The sequence below is a fragment of the Dendrobates tinctorius genome, unplaced genomic scaffold (assembly GCF_039654945.1).
Source record: "Dendrobates tinctorius isolate UK_male_01 unplaced genomic scaffold, ASM3965494v1 ptg000205l, whole genome shotgun sequence".
NCBI classification, from domain to species: domain Eukaryota; kingdom Metazoa; phylum Chordata; class Amphibia; order Anura; family Dendrobatidae; genus Dendrobates; species Dendrobates tinctorius.
In genome coordinates, this window is record NW_027361872.1 from 3,685,754 (window position 1) to 3,706,074 (window position 20,321).

At 46.4% G+C, this 20,321-nt stretch overlaps 1 long non-coding RNA gene across 1 annotated transcript in view; it reads right to left on the minus strand.

Annotated features, from left to right (window-relative positions):
• Positions 1-2,351: 2,351 nt before the first annotated feature.
• The window catches only part of LOC141057886 (uncharacterized), a 49,424-nt gene continuing 31,454 nt past the window's right edge, over positions 2,352-20,321 (minus strand). Inside the window, exons 2-4 of the long non-coding RNA XR_012222039.1 lie at positions 17,143-17,332; positions 7,157-7,281; positions 2,352-2,827 (exon numbers count right to left, since the gene is read on the minus strand). This is a non-coding gene — a long non-coding RNA (uncharacterized lncRNA). The remainder of the gene's footprint in view (positions 2,828-7,156; positions 7,282-17,142; positions 17,333-20,321) is intronic.

The following is a 20,321-nucleotide window of genomic DNA, read 5'->3' on the forward strand; positions in this document are numbered from 1 at the left end:
CAGCGATGTGTCGGACTCGAGCGCCAGGTAGGCAGCACACCGTTCGACGATCTCTGTCTTTGTGACAGATTGCCCTATCTGTTCCCCTAATAATTGAGTCTCCCACTACCAGAACCTGTCTGGCCTGCCCTGCTCTCCTATTTCCCCCCTTACTGGAGAAGACACTCCTCCGGCTTTCAGAGGACATGCCTTGCTGCAGCAGTGCTACTCCTGCACTAACACTCCCCTCATCTGCCAACTTTGCAAACTTATTGGGGTGTGCCAGATCAGGACTAGCCTCCCTGGTGCTCTTCCCTCTACCCCGCCTTCTAACTGTCACCCAGCTAGCTGCTTCATTGTCCTGCAGCTCCAACCTAGCATCACCCCCCTCATCTATCCCATTGAGCGTCTGCTCAGTGAGCAGAAGACTCCTTTCCATATTGTCTATGGATCTCAGTGTTGCCAGCTGCACATTTAGATCCAGTATCTGGGCTTCCAAATGCACAACGTGCTCACATCTTGCACAGCAGTATGCACCCTCGACCGGCTGTTCAAGGACTGCATACATGCGGCAAGACGTGCACTGGATGGCATTGGCAATAGTGGAACACATCCTAATGGGGATTGCACCAGACAATAAGATAAGCAAAAATAAATAAAAGTTGTGAAATGGCTGTGGTCGGGCGGCTGGTAACCAATCATCATAGTGGAAGTCATCTGTTTCCATCAACTTTGTTATATGTGGGTAGTGGGCACCTCTAGTAAGGTGGGCACGAGATGGCGGGTCTTGTCACCTCTGCCTCACACATAAGTTACTATGAGGTGTACTTTATTCCTGCCACATTTCTTTCTTGGCCTACTGAGAGAAATGTTTTGACTAGTTGAAAGTTATACAGCCTGAGGATTGTGCATGTGTGCGCTGCCCGCATACATATATTTACTTACTCCAACCCCTATATAAACCCTGCCCCTCCGACCACCGTCCACTTTCCCATGCTCCTGTTCCAATCCTGGGGTCGTTCTTGGTCCCCCCTTGGTCCTCCACATGCTGAACATCTGGGACATGACTAACATTGCACAATGTGCGCTTGTTCGTCGCCAGATGCAGCATCGTGTCCAGTGTGTGAGGAGACGGCGACTTCTCTGTGGCGTTAACCCCTCTGCTGACATGTTGGGCACAGCCTGTGACGAGGAGCATCTCTTCCTGTGTATCCGGCCACAGGCTACACATCGGAGGCTGCTTCTTCTATCTGGGGAAGTTAATGAAGCAGAAGCCTCTGTGTGACTCATGTGAAGTAACTTGTCTGACAGGTCATGGGTCCAGGTCAACAGGTGATTGCAGAATAATAGCTGGTTTCGATGTTAGGTACAGGTGAGTCAGGACTAGATGTTGGGTGGGAGCCTACCAGTATTTGTAAGGCCTCGTGCACATGCTGAGTATTTGGTGAGTTTTTACCTCAGTATTTATTAGGCCTCGTGCACACGCTGAGTATTTGGTGAGTTTTTACCTCAGTATTTGTAAGGCCTCATGGACACGCTGAGCATTTGGTGTTTTTTACCTCAGTATTTGTGAGGCCTCGTGCACACGTTGCGTACTTGCAGAGTTTTTTTACCTCAGTATTTAACCGCTTCCTGCCCCTTGACGCACCGTATGCGTCATGAAAACTAGTGACTTCCCGACCCCGTCACATGACCGGGGGGCCCACAGAGTCTGAACAGCCCGGGTCCCTGGCTACCCTTAATCCACCCCTGACTCCCAGTAACCACCAGAGGGAGCTCCCGCTCAGAAGTCCGAGCAAGGGAATTCCCAACAGAACAGTGTGCGCTCTGATGCTGCCAGCAGATGCTTGCTTCTGTCAAAGGAACACAAGGGTACTGAAGATGGCCAGGTCTAATGATCCAGCCAGGGTCAAAGCAGCATTCGATAGCTTACAAGCGTGCACTGTGTGTTTAGAAGATCGGCCACCTTTAAAAACATTTTATTATAAAAATAAAAATCCATAAGCACATGAGAACGGAGTTTATTTTTAATTCCTGCCTGGACTAGCTGGATGCTAGAATCCTGGTCCAACTCTGCCTCCACCACTGATTAGCAGTGTACTATCAATATGCAATGCACACAGAAAGCTGTGATGTGGGCAGGGGCAGCTTTCTGAGCTCTGCTATATGCTACATCTAAACTCTCTTATGGTATTGTATCACAACTGCTGCACCCAGCAAACTAATAGACACAACGCTGGAATCAGAGTCTCTTTTCCTACCTTACGCTGCTCTCACAAGAGGTAGCAAAAACCTGCTGACAAATTCACTTTAATACCAGAGGAGGTTTGGAGTCACAAGGAAAGAACAAAACGACCAAAAAGTCCAGAATCTGAGTTATTGCTAGAATTTATGTTTATTACAAAAATCAGGGAAGTAACAAAAATTTACAACAATTCAGGGGCAAACATGCAACATATAGAAAGGATATTAAAATATCTGCAACGTAGAAAATAAGGGGCCATAAAACATGCCAACCTGATATAAAGGTAGGTACACTGCGCTGTGTATCTATGACATTGCATACGATTCAAGGATATAGCAGATTAAATAATGTAAGTATATACAATGCACAGTGCACTGTACAGTACATAGCATAGATACTACCTATTTATGTCACAGCCCTATGTGCCCCCTTGGTGTCCATTTTATCAGGTTTGCAGTCAGCGGGGCGTAGGTGACTTTTCTGTCCTCTGCTCCTCAGCAGTCGGTGACCCCGCTCTGTAACGTTACATGGTCTCCACATCCAGTTATTGCCGTTGTTAAACGTTTCCACTTTTCAACATCATCACTGGTAACCATGGAATATCTGGAGGAGAAAACATTGTATGAATCTAATTGTGCCACCAGTGACTCCTATTACAGAACCACGCTCAATCTCAGTGAGTCTTTACAGCGACCCATTCTTTCACACGTTAGTAAAGGCAGAGGGCACAGCGAGGGGCCAGATTTTATACATCTGTGGCAATGGGACTGGATGAAATACCTGAATTCAATGATTAAGACGTGTGACCCAACAATTCTGTCCATGTAATGTATGAACATAAAATGCATCAAATATCTGACTGTGTTTCATTTAGTATAAGAGTATAACCTTCATAAAGATAGAAAGTTTCCACATATACAGATCTCGTCCTCATGTTCTGATTCACTGTTCACAATGATAGAGATTACGATACATTAAGTATTCATCAGACATTAAATGACTGAACTTTCCCACCTGCGATGCAGTAGAATAGTTAGCAGTCTCGTACCTGGAAATCATCCTGAAAAAAAAAAAAAAATTGGTGCAACCACTTGAAAAGGTTCGACCTTCTAATACGTTACCCTAGATCAAGATGATCAGAAACGGATTGTCCTAGTACAGGTGCATCTCACAAAATTAGAATATCATCAAAAAGTTAATTTATTTCAGTTCAGTTCTTCAATACAAAAAGTGAAACTCACATATTATATAGAGTCACTACAGACAGAGTGATCTATTTCACGTGTTTCATGTATTTCTGTTAATGTTGATGATTATGGCTTACAGCCAATGAAAACCCAAAAGTCATTATCTCAGTAAATTAGAATACTTTATAACACCAGCTTGAAAAAAATGATTTTAAAATCTGAAATATTGTCCTACTGAAATGTATATTCAGTAAATGCACTCAATACTTGGTCGGGGCTCCTTTTGCATCAATTACTGCATCAATGTGGCGTGGCATGGAGGCGATCAGCCTGTGGCACTGCTGAGGTGTTTTGGAAGCCCAGGTTGCTTTGATAGCAGCCTTCAGCTCGTCTACATTGTTGGGTCTGGTGTCTCTCATCTTCCTCTTGACAATATCCCATAGATTCTCTATGAGGTTAAAGTCAGGCAAGTTTGCTGGCCAATCAGTGTTGTTTGTAAACCAGGTATTGGTACTTTTGGCAGTGTGGACAGGTGCCAATTCCTGCTGGAGAATGAAATTTCCATCTGCATGTCGGCAGAGGGAAGCATAAAGTGCTCTAAAATTTCTTGGTAGACGGCTGCGCTGACTTTAGTCTTAATAAAACACAGTGGACCTACACCAGCAGATGACATGGCTCCCCAAACCATCATTGATGGTGGATACGTCACACAGAAATATACACTCGAAATAGATCACTCTGTATGCAATGACTCTATATAATATATGAGTTTTTGAAATGAAGAACTGAAATAAATTAACTTTTTGATGATATTTTAATTATGTGAGATGCACATGTAGTGGGAAAAGAGATCAGCAGGGGGGGTAAATGCCAAGAGCAGGACATTGTTTGGAGTCTGGCAGTAGTTCTTGAAGGTACCTTCTTAAATCATAGTTGTGCTGTTCATGCAAAAGGTCTTCCAGGATCTAGAAGGCTTCCTGTTCCCATGTTGCTGAAAAACACTATCCACCAGGTGTTTAAGATCTTTTTATAAATTATTTTCTGTGAAAATAGATGCAAATCTTTCACGGCTTAAAAAAAGAATTAAATCTTGCTGTGTGAAAAGGATAACCCCAAGCTGAGCACTTTGATCTGATCAGTGGTTAACGGTAATTGAGATAGATTAATTACCATACGAGAAGCAGAGGTTCATGTATTGTCTTTCGTCATCTGCGTGGTCTTCTTTTTCTCGTTGACGTACATTGGTGTACATTTTCCTCTTGCGACTTTGAAAATTGTAGGTGTTGATGGTATATTTATAACAAGATAAAGAGTCAGTGTCCATAACCGAGGAACTCATCGACGTCTTGATTTGTCAAGTAACACAGGGAATGCAGAACAAGCTCTAACATAGTGCGGTTTAATTTATAACAATAGTGAACACCTCGCAGAGAGATAACAGTTAATTAACAGTAGAATTATGATATAACACAACAGTCTTATTATTAAACTTCACTTATCATGACTTCTATGTCCTTAACCGCATGCAGTCTGATGAGAGTTGTAATACCGGCAGCGTCCGGCACAGCGTCCTCAGGCGCAACTTGCCAACAAACAGTCCAGCTACTGGCGGCAACGGGTGGTCACTAGAGTTGAGCGAAACGGATCGAAAAATTTCAAAAGTCGCCGACTTTTGGCAAAGTCGGGTTTCATGAAACGAAACCCGACCCTAGGATGAGGTCGGCCACGAGGTCGGCGACTTACGCGCCAAAGTCACGTTTCAAAAGTTTGTTTTGCGCTCTTTTTCAGCCAATCAGGATCCACGGACACTGTGGGCAACGTGATGACATAGGCAGGGGTCACCACCATCTTTCAGAAGGGCATGCAAGTGATTGGCTTGCTTTGGTGGGCGTCACAGGGGTTATAAAAGGGCGTGCACGCCGACCGCCATCTTACTTCTGCCGATCTTAGCATAGGGAGAGGTTGCTGATTCTGTAGGGAGAGCGTTAGGCAGGGAAGAAGAAAAAAAAACTGCTTCTGCTGCTAGCGATTTTGCCTGTACAACACACCAGTCACTGTGTGTGCAGTGCAAGGGGAGGCTATATTGTGGTGGATCAGCGGTGTTGGTTGTTAGGCTGCCTTCTAAGGCTTTCTGACAGCTGCATTGCTGTTTACCCACTGCTCTGCAAACTGCTTTTTTAAAAGCAATCCCAATTTTTTTTTTTGTCCTGCTGACGTACTGAGGGTGCATTTTTTCACACCATACAGCGTCAGTGGGCCTCACACAATCCAAAAGTGTCCAGTGTCCACTAGTGTGTGCAGAAATTCAAAATCTCCCTTATCCTGTAGTCACTTTTTTCACACCTGTGCCATCGAGCCTGTGACATAGCGCTCTGATATTCAGTGGGCCTCACACAATCCAAAAGTGTCCAGTGTCCACTAGTGTCTGCAGAAATTCAAAATCTCCCTTATCCTGTAGTCACTTTTTTCACACCTGTGCCATCGAGCCTGTGACATAGCGCTCTGATATTCAGTGGGCCTCACACAATCCAAAAGTGTCCAGGGTCCACTAGTGTCTGCAGAAATTCAAAATCTCCCTTATCCTGTAGTCACTTTTTTCACACCTGTGCCATCGAGCCTGTGACATAGCGCTCTGATATTCAGTGGGCCTCACACAATCCAAAAGTGTCCAGTGTCCACTAGTGTGTGCAGAAATTCAAAATCTCCCTTATCCTGTAGTCACTTTTTTCACACCTGTGCCATCGAGCCTGTGACATAGCGCTCTGATATTCAGTGGGCCTCACACAATCCAAAAGTGTCCAGTGTCCACTAGTGTCTGCAGAAATTCAAAATCTCCCTTATCCTGTAGTCACTTTTTTCACACCTGTGCCATTGAGCCTGTGACATAGCGCTCTGATATTCAGTGGGCCTCACACAATCCAAAAGTGTCCAGTGTCCACTAGTGTGTGCAGAAAATCAAAATCTTCCTTATCCTGTAGTCACTTTTTTCACACCTGTGCCATCGAGCCTGTGACATAGCGCTCTGATATTCAGTGGGCCTCACACAATCCGAAAGTGTCCAGTGTCCACTAGTGTCTGCAGAAATTCAAAATCTCCCTTATCCTGTAGTCACTTTTTTCACACCTGTGCCATCGAGCCTGTGACATAGCGCTCTGATATTCAGTGGGCCTCACACAATCCAAAAGTGTCCAGTGTCCACTAGTGTGTGCAGAAATTCAAAATCTCCCTTATCCTGTAGTCACTTTTTTCACACCTGTGCCATCGAGCCTGTGACATAGCGCTCTGATATTCAGTGGGCCTCACACAATCCAAAAGTGTCCAGTGTCCACTAGTGTGTGCAGAAATTCAAAATCTTTCTTATCCTGTAGTCACTTTTTTCACACCTGTGCCATCGAGCCTGTGACATAGCGCTCTGATATTCAGTGGGCCTCACACAATCCAAAAGTGTCCAGTGTCCACTAGTGTGTGCAGAAATTCAAAATCTCCCTTATCCTGTAGTCACTTTTTTCACACCTGTGCCATCGAGCCTGTGACATAGCGCTCTGATATTCAGTGGGCCTCACACAATCCAAAAGTGTCCAGTGTCCACTAGTGTCTGCAGAAATTCAAAATCTCCCTTATCCTGTAGTCACTTTTTTCACGGCTAAAAAAAAGAATTAAATCTTGCTGTGTGTGAAAAGGATAACCCCAAGCTGAGCACTTTGATCTGATCAGTGGTTAACGGTAATTGAGATAGATTAATTACCATACGTGAAGCAGAGGTTCATGTATTGTCTTTCGTCATCTGCGTGGTCTTCTTTTTCTCGTTGACGTACATTGGTGTACATTTTCCTCTTGCGACTTTGAAAATTGTAGGTGTTGATGGTATATCTATAACAAGATAAAGAGTCAGTGTCCATAACCGAGGAACTCATCGACGTCTTGATTTGTCAAGTAACACAGGGAATGCAGAACAAGCTCTAACATAGTGCGGTTTAATTTATAACAATAGTGAACACCTCGCAGAGAGATAACAGTTAATTAACAGTAGAATTATGATATAACACAACAGTCTTATTATTAAACTTCACTTATCATGACTTCTATGTCCTTAACCGCATGCAGTCTGATGAGAGTTGTAATACCGGCAGCGTCCGGCACAGCGTCCTCAGGCGCAACTTGCCAACAAACAGTCCAGCTACTGGCGGCAACGGGTGGTCACTAGAGTTGAGCGAAACGGGTCGAAAAATTTCAAAAGTCGCCGACTTTTGGCAAAGTCGGGTTTCATGAAACGAAACCCGACCCTAGGATGAGGTCGGCCACGAGGTCGGCGACTTACGCGCCAAAGTCGCGTTTCAAAAGTTTGTTTTGCGCTCTTTTTCAGCCAATCAGGATCCACGGACACTGTGGGCAACGTGATGACATAGGCAGGGGTCACCACCATCTTTCAGAAGGGCATGCAAGTGATTGGCTTGCTTTGGTGGGCGTCACAGGGGTTATAAAAGGGTGTGCACGCCGACCGCCATCTTACTTCTGCCGATCTTAGCATAGGGAGAGGTTGCTGATTCTGTAGGGAGAGCGTTAGGCAGGGAAGAAGAAAAAAAAACTGCTTCTGCTGCTAGCGATTTTGCCTGTACAACACACCAGTCACTGTGTGTGCAGTGCAAGGGGAGGCTATATTGTGGTGGATCAGCGGTGTTGGTTGTTAGGCTGCCTTCTAAGGCTTTCTGACAGCTGCATTGCTGTTTACCCACTGCTCTGCAAACTGCTTTTTTAAAAGCAATCCCAATTTTTTTTTTTGTCCTGCTGAGGTACTGAGGGTGCATTTTTTCACACCATACAGCGTCAGTGGGCCTCACACAATCCAAAAGTGTCCAGTGTCCACTAGTGTGTGCAGAAATTCAAAATCTCCCTTATCCTGTAGTCACTTTTTTCACACCTGTGCCATCGAGCCTGTGACATAGCGCTCTGATATTCAGTGGGCCTCACACAATCCAAAAGTGTCCAGTGTCCACTAGTGTGTGCAGAAATTCAAAATCTCCCTTATCCTGTAGTCACTTTTTTCACACCTGTGCCGTCGAGCCTGTGACATAGCGCTCTGATATTCAGTGGGCCTCACACAATCCAAAAGTGTCCAGTGTCCACTAGTGTCTGCAGAAATTCAAAATCTCCATTATCCTGTAGTCACTTTTTTCACACCTGTGCCATCGAGCCTGTGACATAGCGCTCTGATATTCATTGGGCCTCACACAATCCAAAAGTGTCCAGTGTCCACTAGTGTGTGCAGAAATTCAAAATCTCCCTTATCCTGTAGTCACTTTTTTCACACCTGTGCCATCGAGCCTGTGACATAGCGCTCTGATATTCAGTGGGCCTCACACAATCCAAAAGTGTCCAGTGTCCACTAGTGTCTGCAGAAATTCAAAATCTCCCTTATCCTGTAGTCACTTTTTTCACACCTGTGCCATCGAGCCTGTGACATAGCGCTCTGATATTCAGTGGGCCTCACACAATCCAAAAGTGTCCAGTGTCCACTAGTGTGTGCAGAAATTCAAAATCTTCCTTATCCTGTACTCACTTTTTTCACACCTGTGCCATCGAGCCTGTGAAATAGCGCTCTGATATTCAGTGGGCCTCACACAATCCAAAAGTGTCCAGTGTCCACTAGTGTCTGCAGAAATTCAAAATCTCCCTTATCCTGTAGTCACTTTTTTCACACCTGTGCCATCGAGCCTGTGACATAGCGCTCTGATATTCAGTGGGCCTCACACAATCCAAAAGTGTCCAGTGTCCACTAGTGTGTGCAGAAATTCAAAATCTCCCTTATCCTGTAGTCACTTTTTTCACACCTGTGCCATCGAGCCTGTGACATAGCGCTCTGATATTCAGTGGGCCTCACACAATCCAAAAGTGTCCAGTGTCCACTAGTGTCTGCAGAAATTCAAAATCTCCCTTATCCTGTAGTCACTTTTTTCACACCTGTGCCATCGAGCCTGTGACATAGAGCTCTGATATTCAGTGGGCCTCACACAATCCAAAAGTGTCCAGTGTCCACTAGTGTGTGCAGAAATTCAAAATCTCCCTTATCCTGTAGTCACTTTTTTCACACCTGTGCCATCGAGCCTGTGACAGCGCTCTGATATTCAGTGGGCCTCACACAATCCAAAAGTGTCCAGTGTCCACTAGTGTGTGCAGAAATTCAAAATCTCCCTTATCCTGTAGTCACTTTTTTCACACCTGTGCCATCGAGCCTGTGACATAGCGCTCTGATATTCAGTGGGCCTCACACAATCCAAAAGTGTCCAGTGTCCACTAGTGTGTGCAGAAATTCAAAATCTCCCTTATCCTGTAGTCACTTTTTTCACACCTGTGCCATCGAGCCTGTGACATAGCGCTCTGATATTCAGTGGGCCTCACACAATCCAAAAGTGTCCAGTGGTGTCCACTAGTGTCTGCAGAAATTCAAAATCTCCCTTATCCTGTAGTCACTTTTTTCACACCTGTGCCATCGAGCCTGTGACATAGCGCTCTGATATTCAGTGGGCCTCACACAATCCAAAAGTGTCCAGTGTCCACTAGTGTCTGCAGAAATTCAAAATCTCCCTTATCCTGTAGTCACTTTTTTCACACCTGTGCCATCGAGCCTGTGACATAGCGCTCTGATATTCAGTGGGCCTCACACAATCCAAAAGTGTCCAGTGTCCACTAGTGTGTGCAGAAATTCAAAATCTCCCTTATCCTGTAGTCACTTTTTTCACACCTGTGCCATCGAGCCTGTGACATAGCGCTCTGATATTCAGTGGGCCTCACACTATCCAAAAGTGTCCAGTGTCCACTAGTGTGTGCAGAAATTCAAAATCTCCCTTATCCTGTAGTCACTTTTTTCACACCTGTGCCATCGAGCCTGTGACATAGCACTCTGATATTCAGTGGGCCTCACACAATCCAAAAGTGTCCAGTGTCCACTAGTGTGTGCAGAAATTCAAAATCTCCCTTATCCTGTAGTCACTTTTTTCACACCTGTGCCTTCGAGCCTGTGACATAGCGCTCTGATATTCAGTGGGCTTCACACAATCCAAAAGTGTCCAGTGTCCACAAGTGTCTGCAGAAATTCAAAATCTCCCCTGTCCTATAGACACCTTGTACCTTGTTTTACATTACTATATAGTTTGTTGGATTTTGTCTACATTTCTACCAAAAATGAGGAAGGCTGGTGGAAGAGGACGTGGAATTGGGCGGGGGTTGGCAGCTGGTAATGATGGTGTTGGTGGTGGATCTGATGGTAGTGGCAAAAGCAAAATAGGACCGAATGCAGGAGGTGTTGAGCCTGCGTCATCGTCTGGCTCCACAAGGCCTCGAAGGCTTAGTTTTCTAGGAGTTGTCAAACCGCTTTTAAAGCCAGAGCTTCAGGAAAAAGTTTTGTCTTACATTGCTGACTCAGCCTCCAGCTCTATCGCCTCCTCTTCTGAAGTTGTAAAAAATAAAAGCACTGAGTCGTCATTGGAGGCTCATGTTCATGAACCACACCTTTCCTTGTGTCCTTCACCCCAACCAAGATTGAAGGATGACGCAGGCCATACTACTGATTACTCCATGGAGCTGTTTTCACATACCATGCCTGGATTATCAAGTGAAATGGTGAATTACCCAGGCCACGATGAATCTGACATGGAGTGCACTGATGCACAGCCGCTGATAGATGATTCTGCTGGTACATTCACTCAGAGCACTACATTGTCCTCGCAGTGTACAGAGCCAGATTCTGACCCTGATGAGACTCAGGTGCCCCTTCCCGCACACTATACCACCATACACGGTGACACAGAGGAAGGTGCACATGACATTGAAGAGGAGGTGATGGATGACCCAGTTGTTGACCCAGATTGGCATCCATTGGGGGAAGAGGGTGCTGCTTCCAATAGCTCAGATGAGGAGCATCCACAGCAGACATCGACATCGCAACAGCTGTTATCTGGCAGGCCCGGAGCACTCCAAAGACAGGTTCCAAAAATCAAAAGAGTTGCTGGACAGCTTGTCCAGAGGGTCGAAAGATCACAGCGTGCTATGCCGCAAAATGTCTGCCAAAGTAGGAAGAGTGCAGTGTGGCACTTTTTTTAACAAAATCCTCATGATCAGGCCAAGGTTATCTGTAAGAAGTGCGCAAAGACCTTTAGCCGAGGGAAAAATCTGAAAAATTTGAATACCAGTTGCATGCTTAGACATTTAACCAGCATGCACTTGCAAGCGTGGACACAACTCCAAACCTCAAGTGCCACATGTGCAACTGATCACAAAGAAGGTAGTCAGCAACGCTACATTGTTTCCCCCACTGTAAGCCCACCGGTTAGCACAGCAGCAAATGTTGAGGTGTCGTTGCAAGGCCACAGCAGTCAGGGAATCCCACTGTTATATCAACGAAATACTGAATCTAGGCCATCAGAAAGAACACCAACTCCATCACCATCATCAACCCTCTCTCAGTCCGCCCTGTCCACCGCTACTTCCACCATATGCAGCTCTCAAGTCCAGCTCACCCTCCCAGACACTATGAGTAGGTCAAGAAAGTACTCTCATCCGCGTACACTGGGTTTGAACGCCCACATTGCCAAACTAATCTCGTTTGAGATGATGCCATATCGGTTAGTGGAAAGCGCAGCTTTCCGCGAACTCATGGCCTATGCAGTACCACGCTATGACCTACCCAGTCGCCACTTCTTCTCTCTCAAAGCCATCCCAGCCCTCCACCATCATGTAAAAGACCGCATTGTCCATGCACTCAAGCAGTCAGTGAGTGGAAAGGTGCACCTCACAACTGATGCATGGTCCAGTCGGCATGGCCAGGGCCGTTACGTGTCCATCACTGCGCACTGGGTTAATGTGGTGGATGCAGGGTCCACAGGGGACAGCGGTGGTGGGACAGTGCTGCCTAGCCCACGGTATAGGAAACAGTTGGCTGTAGGCGTTCGACCCTCCTCCTCCTCCAGAAGCGAAAGCTCGTCCACAGAGCGCAGTCGTACGAGCACTCCATCTGCAGCTGCCACTGTTGCACACGAGGTGACCCCTATCGAGCAGCTAGTGGAAAGCGTCAGCAGGCTGTGTTGCAGATGATGTGTTTGGGCGACAGACACACCGCCGAGGTGCTGGCCGAGTACTTGAAGCGACAAACTGAGTCATGGCTGGGCAGTGTACATCTTGAGGCAGGCAAGGTAGTTAGTGATAACGGCCGTAATTTTGTGGCAGCCATAGCCCTTTCAAAACTCAGCCACATACCTTGCTTGGCTCACACCTTGAACCTGGTGGTGCAGTGCTTCCTCAAAAATTATCCGGAGTTAACAGCCCTGCTCCAGAAGGTGCGAAGACTGTGCGCGCACATCCGCCGGTCGCCTGTACACTCCGTTCGTATGCAGAAGCTGCAGCGATTGCTCCACCTTCCCAACCACCGCCTCATTATCGACATTGCAACAAGGTGGAACTCCACCCTGCACATGGTGGAGCGGCTGTGCGAGCAGAGGCAGGCCATAATGCATTTGTGGGAGGATACACGGCCAGGCACTTTGAGAGCAGACATGGAGTTGACAGGTGTGCAGTGGTCGAAGCTGAAAGACCTCTGTAAAGTCCTTCAGTGTTTTGAGGAATGCACACGGCTGGTAAGCGCAGACGACGCCATCCTAAGCATGAGCATCCCACTTATGCGTCTGCTCATGCAAACTTTGACGCACCTTAAGGAGCAGGCGTCTGCAGCCAATGTTGATGAGGAGGAAGAGGAGGAGGGAATCCTTGATGACATTCAGCCATTGTCTGCTCAGGGACCTCTCCTGGACGAGGTGGAGGAAGAAGAGGGGGAGTAGGATGATGATGGGGATGATTACTTAGGGGAGGAGGATGCATCTCGTGGGGCAAGTGAAAATGTTGGCGTGGCAAGGTCTGGTACAGGGTTTGTGCGTGACTGGAGGGATGTGGATTTGCCAGAAAGTGCTCCTCCAACCAGCACTCGCAGTGCATCATTGACACCGGGAACATTGGCCCACATGTCAGATTATGCCTTGCAGATCCTAAAAAGGGACCCCCGCATTGCCAAAATGATGAACGATGACGACTACTGGTTGGCCAGCATCCTGGATCCACGCTATAAAGGCAAATTACAAAACATCATGCCACAGGAGAACCTTGACCTAATATTGGCTAATAAACAAGCAACTCTGGTAAATCGGTTGCTTGAGGCATTCCCAGCACACAGCAGCGGTGATGGTTCTCACACGAGCCGTACGGGCCGGGGGCAGCTTGGCAGAGGTGTTCATGGTGCACACAGCAGAAGTGGGGTTGGAGACAGGGGTTTCATGACAATGTTGTGGACTGATTTTTCAAGTACCGCTCGCACAACTGGTAATACTGCATCGATGGAAAGTGACAGGAGACAGCAGTTGTCAACTATGGTTACAAACTACTTTTCCTCCCATATCGATGTTCTCCCACACAGGTCATTCCCCTTTGACTATTGCGCCGCTAAACTGGACACCTGGCCTGAATTGGCACAATATGCCTTACAGGAGCTCGCTTGCCCAGCTGCAAGTGTGCTGTCGGAAAGAGTCTTCAGTGCAGCTGGATCAATCCTGACAGAAAAAAGGACCTGTCTGTCAACCCAAAATGTGGATGATCTAACCTTCATTAAAATGAACCATGCATGGGTTTCCAAGGATTTTGTCCCACCTTCCCCTGATGACACATAGGGTGACAGAAAAATGGCTTGCTTTGGTCCACCTCTTCCTCGGACTTGACCTATTTCGCCTTTTGCATCAGCTGAATGTCCAACATCAACATATGCCACTTTCTAAAACTCCCTAACTGTGCTGCCTCCCCCCCCATGGCCGGGGTCACCACCTAGCGCACGACACCGTGCGATTGCCGTTGCCCTGGACAGGTGGGTAGGCCGACTCTTGGGCGCGGGCACTGGCACAGGGTCCCTCATAGTGCAATCAAGTGTCTCTGACGGTGGTGGTGCACACCCGCCGTCAGACACACCGTCATACTATGAGGGGCCCAGTGCCAGTACCGACGCCCACGAGTGGGCCCCCCTTGCTTGGGCAGGGCCCCAGCATTTGCAATCTTTACCTCTCCCTGCTCCTCCGCTGTGTAGTCTGGGCCGTCAAATCCATACTGTACCTGACACCGTCTGAGCCTGCCTCCTGATGTATAGACATATATTTTGAATCTGTACGCTATCCATACATGTTATCCGGGGATACGGTACCCTTTCTCACCTTTGTGCAATCACGTGCAATCCATACTGGGCCTAACACCGTCTGAGCCTGCCTCCTGATGTATAGACATATATTTTGAATGTGTACGCTATCCATACATGTTATCCGGGGATACGGTACCCTTTATCACCTTTGTGCAATCACGTGCAAGCCATACTGGGCCTAACACCGTCTGAGCCTGCCTCCTGATGTATAGACATATATTTTGAATGTGTACGCTATCCATACATGTTATCCGGGGATACGGTACCCTTTCTCACCTTTGTGCAATCACGTGTAATCCATACTGGGCCTGAGAACGGCTGGCGAGCTGTTAAGCAAGCTACAGCACCTGTGGTTTGCACATGTAAGTTTTTCATTTTTTCAGGAATGACGGTTAGGCCTAATTCCGGAACTGCGGTTGACCTGCACTTACTGGGAAATCATCGTTCGCGGGTAATAATTGTAATCAGTGATCCCCATCACTAACGTTGTTCAGCGGGTTATCTGCACCTGTAAGCGACAAACGCTGGCCTTTTCAGTGTAGCGCACATGCAGCCACGGACATGTAAGGGCATGACACACCAGTTATTGGCCAATCTCATGTGCCAGAGCCTCACGTGTCCCTCTAGTAAGCCGGACTCGGACCGCGGGGCATGACGGAGTCTCGTTCGTTAACGGAATTAAGCTTGCAATGTGTGCATCTTTTCTGTAGCTGGCATGGTTGAGGTTTCCCAGGTGGAGTCGAATTTAACCGTAGGCTCCACTCCTGGTGGTGCCCTTCTGGACATTCCTTTAAGGTTCAGCTTTGCAACCATACTGCCCACGTAAAACAAACACTTTGCCTTCATGAACGCTGTTTGGAGGGTCATGACTCGTGGGAATAACGCCGCAAAATCAGTTAACCTGCTAGAGAGATCCTTCGTTGCTCCCAAGCATGACATCACACTCCCTAGGAGGAAGGTAATGCCACTGTGGCGACCGTACTCCTGGGGGCGACACAAGTGCACTGATGCCCAGCCACTGCTCGATGAATCTGCTGATACATTGACCCAGACCACTACATTCCCCTCGCACGCTACACGGCCTGAATCTGACCCTGATGAAACTCAGGTTACCCTTCCCATATACAGTTCCATCTTACACGGTGACAAAGAGGAAGCTGCAGATGAAAGTGCAGGTTCGGCCCACCCGCCATCAGACACACCACCGTACTATCAGGGGCCCTGTGCCAGTGCCATCGCCAACGAGTGGGCCCCCCCTGCTTGCTCAGGATCACAGCACTTGCAAGGTTGAAATACTGTGCAGTGAGATGGAAGATGGGGACGACGAGGAGTCCAGACTAGTACAGGGATTCCCTAGCGAGGAGACTTATTTGATTGTTTTCAATGTTGGGACAGCAATTTTTGGGGAGCACTATACTCTGGAGAATGATAGATGGGGCCCACCATACACTGGAACATTCCAAAGGTGGACATCAGACACTGGAGCAGCATTTACAGGGCCCATTATACACTAGAGCATTACAAATGGGGCCCATTATGTTTGGAGCATTATTTGGGCCCATAAGACAGTGGAGCTTCATCCATGGGGACCAACATATACTGTAGCATTATGTGGAGCTCATCATATACTGTTTCAAACATTATATGGGACCAATGATTCTGTATTTAGAAATAGATGGGCCTCGTCATGAGATGTAAAAAGTGAAGTATTTTTCATTGTACTATACCGCTATTTCTCTGCCTTATCGGAGCATGATGAGTTGTGGTATGTGTTAAAGGGGCGCTCTTTCGCCCAAGGCACATGAAAACCTGGAGCCAGCCCTACCCCCCCACAACTTTAGCCAAATAACCCTCATTTTTCAGTGCGTAACTTGTATTATGAAGTTAATTAAGGTTGACCAGCTTAAGTAAGAAGAATTGATGCTTTTGGCATTCAAATGGGCACTGTAGGTGTGTTTCCTGTCCTCATCTCACTGCCGACTTTTATTCCCCATTGACTTACATTGGGTTTCGTGTTTCGGGACGACCCCGACTTTTCCCTATAATCGGCCGATCTTGCTCGACCCGACTTTTGGAAAAGTCGGGTTTCACGAAACGAAACTCGACCCTAAAAAAACAAAAGTCGCTCAACTCTAGTGGTCACCAGTTTTGCCCGTTGAGCCCCTATTCTATCAATCTGTAACGCCAAGATGGGGAGTGCCATAGAAGTCTCTGCCCGATGCATGCTCTGCTACTCGCCTGCCAATGAGGGGGAACAAACCTTACGATCCTGCACCTGGCACTCACTTCTCAATGCGAGCATCACACACTGTTTGGCTGAACGCCCGACACCCTGCCCACTCACTGACTCCGTGGGGTCCTCACGTAACTTATCCCGGGGAGCAGCTCCGCACTCTCTCTCTCGCTGCGTAGCGTGGTACACCTCTGCTTCCGCTCCCTGCCAGCGGAAAAACTGAACTCTTTTCCCACGATTCATGCTCTCTCCCCGGTCTCACCATGCCCCATCTCACCAGATCATGGGTCCTGTCTGGTTCTCCATTCTTTCCCCCTGGCAACACTGGACGCAGCCTCGACAGTTCCGGACCCGGCATTGCACAGGTACCCGCAGCCCGGTCTTCCTCCTTACATACTCTTGAATTGAAAATCAGCAATATCACGTTTGAACTTTCTTCTTTATGTTGATTGAATATCTGTCTACCACTTAAGAGGTAAATTGCAAAGTTGCTTGTTTTTACAAATGTTATGCAATTTTTCCCATTTAATAAGATGAGGCATCCCCTTTAAGGCTGCCATACACATTAGATTAAAATTGGCCAAACCCACCATTATCATCAGGATCAGCCAACAGTCTAATTTGCATAAGAACCTAACAACAGCAGATCATTTTTTATAGCAAAGGCTCCCTCACAGAGAACAAAGGGGTGCTAAACCCAACTATCTAATGTGTATGAGGGGTTTCAGCTTCTATACCCACGAAAAGACTTAACCTTTACTAGGAGCTGACCAGCAGATGCATCCAAGTAGGAATAGGGGCATGAGAGATATACACTACCAATCAACCCTATTCCAAGAGAAAAAAGAATGGTGCTGCCTCTGTGTCTCTTAGGCCTTTTTCATACATCCATTATTCATGTAGGCATGTGGACAAATTTGTTGGTTCCCTTCTGGTAAAGGAAGAAAACCCCACAATGCTCACTGAAATAACTTGAAATTTACAAACGTTTCAATTTAAATTTTCTGAATATCAACTAATGAAAATAAAATATTGCATTTGAAGTGCGGTTCAACAGAGAAAAGAAAAACTAATGAAAATGGCCTGGACAAAAATAATGGTACCCCTAGAAAAGATTTAAAATAATAGGGACCTGTAAAACTAAGGTGACATATATGAACAGATAGAGCTTTCCTTGAGTTTTTGCTTTTTCTTTTTTTTTTTTTTCTTTTCTTGATTTTTTAGCTTTCCTTGAGTTTTTTATCTGTGAATTAATAAAAATAATACTTTTTAATGAACAAAGATTAATTAATATGACATTTTACTTGGTGTACTTTGAACTTTGACTTTTGTACCGTATGATATGTGATCATTGGCGCCGATTTTTTGAATCATGGATGTATATAATCTGTGACAGCTCTATCTGTTCATATATGTCATCCCCTGAGGAAGAAGTGGTATACACTTTGAAACACGTTGGGAAATAAACAGTCAATCTTTCTCATAACCTGGATTCGTGAATTTGTCAAGCAGCGCACTGAAGTCCATAAATTTATTCCATAAAAATCTGAACTTAGATGGTGTAGTGTCGGGCGCAGGGGATGTAGCAGCGCCGGGCAGGTTGACGCAGGAATAAGTGGAGGACACCAGGGCATGCAGTTCCAAAGCCTTACCCACAGTCTGTTGTGGCACAAGAGCCCGCATCCGTGCCGTGTCCTCCGGGTCAGGAGCTCAGCTAATTTCCAGGCAAGATGAAGTACTCCTTTCCAACACTCTGCCAACATATGTGCCTTTTCTGAACGTATCCCCCTACTTGTATGGCAGACAGCTGTAGCTGTTGTGATTTCATTTTCCCCTTCACCATTGAGGTCTGATGAACTCCCTCTTCTGGTGAAGGAAGGTAGTGAGGCTGATTACAAAGCACCTGAGCAGAATGATGATGACTGGGTGACTGGGATTGCTGACTGGATATAAGGCAGCCGACGCCCTTCTGCCTTGCGGGTGATTACTCTGAGGGATTCTTGGAGACCAGTCTGATTCCTGCTCCTCAAAAGCTAAGTTTTCTGCTCTACTTTTTGCATTTGTGTTTTGGTTTTGTTTTGCCTTGTTTTTCTGGATTTCTGCCTTTCCCTGCTGGGTGAGCTGAATTCCTTTTTGCTCTGTCTTCAGATAATACCTGAGTACTGATATAGTCTCTTTGAAGCCTAGCGTCTTCAGGGCTTTTTTCCCTATCAGTCTGTTGGCTCTTGTTTTTGAGAGGGTTTTGGCGGATTGCAGACAGCAGCTTTTCTATTCTGTCCTATTTAGTTAGCTTGGGCCCCATCATTTGCTCAGCCTATCTTTCTATCTTTGTGAGTGTTTTTTCATCTTGCTTCACCGTCATTATATGTTGGCGGCTGCCTATTGCTTTGGGGTCTGCTCTGGGGCAGTTTAGATTTCCCTTTCTGTCTTAAGGCTATGTAGTTCTCCGGCTGTGATCGAGGGGTCTAGGGCACCGTAGCAACCCCCCACGGCTACTGCTAGTTGTTGTTGTTAGGTTCAGGGGTCTGCAATCCGATAGCTAGTATTTCTGTTTTTTCCTCCTATGGTGACTCATTCATAACAGAATCACCCGCCATACCGCAGATCCTAGGGTACTCAATAGCAGGAAAGAATTGTAAAAAAAAAAAAGTGTGTATATTTTTTCCTCTATATCTCTGAGGCCATAGGGGGAATTTTTTTTTCTCTCAATGGAGATAAAGCAATTGTCTGATCGTGTGGAGCAGCTCGCTGCGGAAGTGCGGGGAATTTCCGCCTACCTTGCTCATTCACATGCTGCTGAACCAAAGATCCCTACTCCTGATGTGTTTTTTGGGGATCGGTCTAAATTTTTGAATTTCAAAAATAATTGTAAATTATTTTTTGCCTTGAAGCCTAACTCATCAGGGAGCTCCGCGCAGCAGGTTAAAATTGTCATCTCTTTGCTGCGTGGCGATCCCCAGGATTGGGCGTTTTCTTTGAAACCAGATGATCCTATTCTGACTAATGTGAACGCATTTTTTCAAGCCTTGGGGTTGTTGTATGATGAACCTAATGCTATTGATCAGGCTGAAAAGACCCTGTTGGCATTGAGCCAGGGTCGAGATTCTGCAGAATTGTACTGTCAAAATTTCCAAAAGTGGGCGGTCCTTACTACCTGGAATGATAATGCCTTGGCAGCTCTCTTTCGGAAGGGTTTGTCAGAAGCCGTAAAAGATACTATGGTGGGATTTCCTGTTCCCTCTGGTCTTGACGATTCTATGTCATTAGCCATTCAGGTTGATCGGCGTTTACGTGAACACAGGACTGCACAAGAGGTGTTGCCACCTGTTGAACAAGTGTCTGAACCTATGCAATGTGATAGAGTTTTGTCCAGGGAGCAACGTCAGGAGTTCAGAAGGCGTAATGAGCTGTGTTTTTTTTGTGGAGATGCCTCGCATATTATTTCTGTCTGTCCTA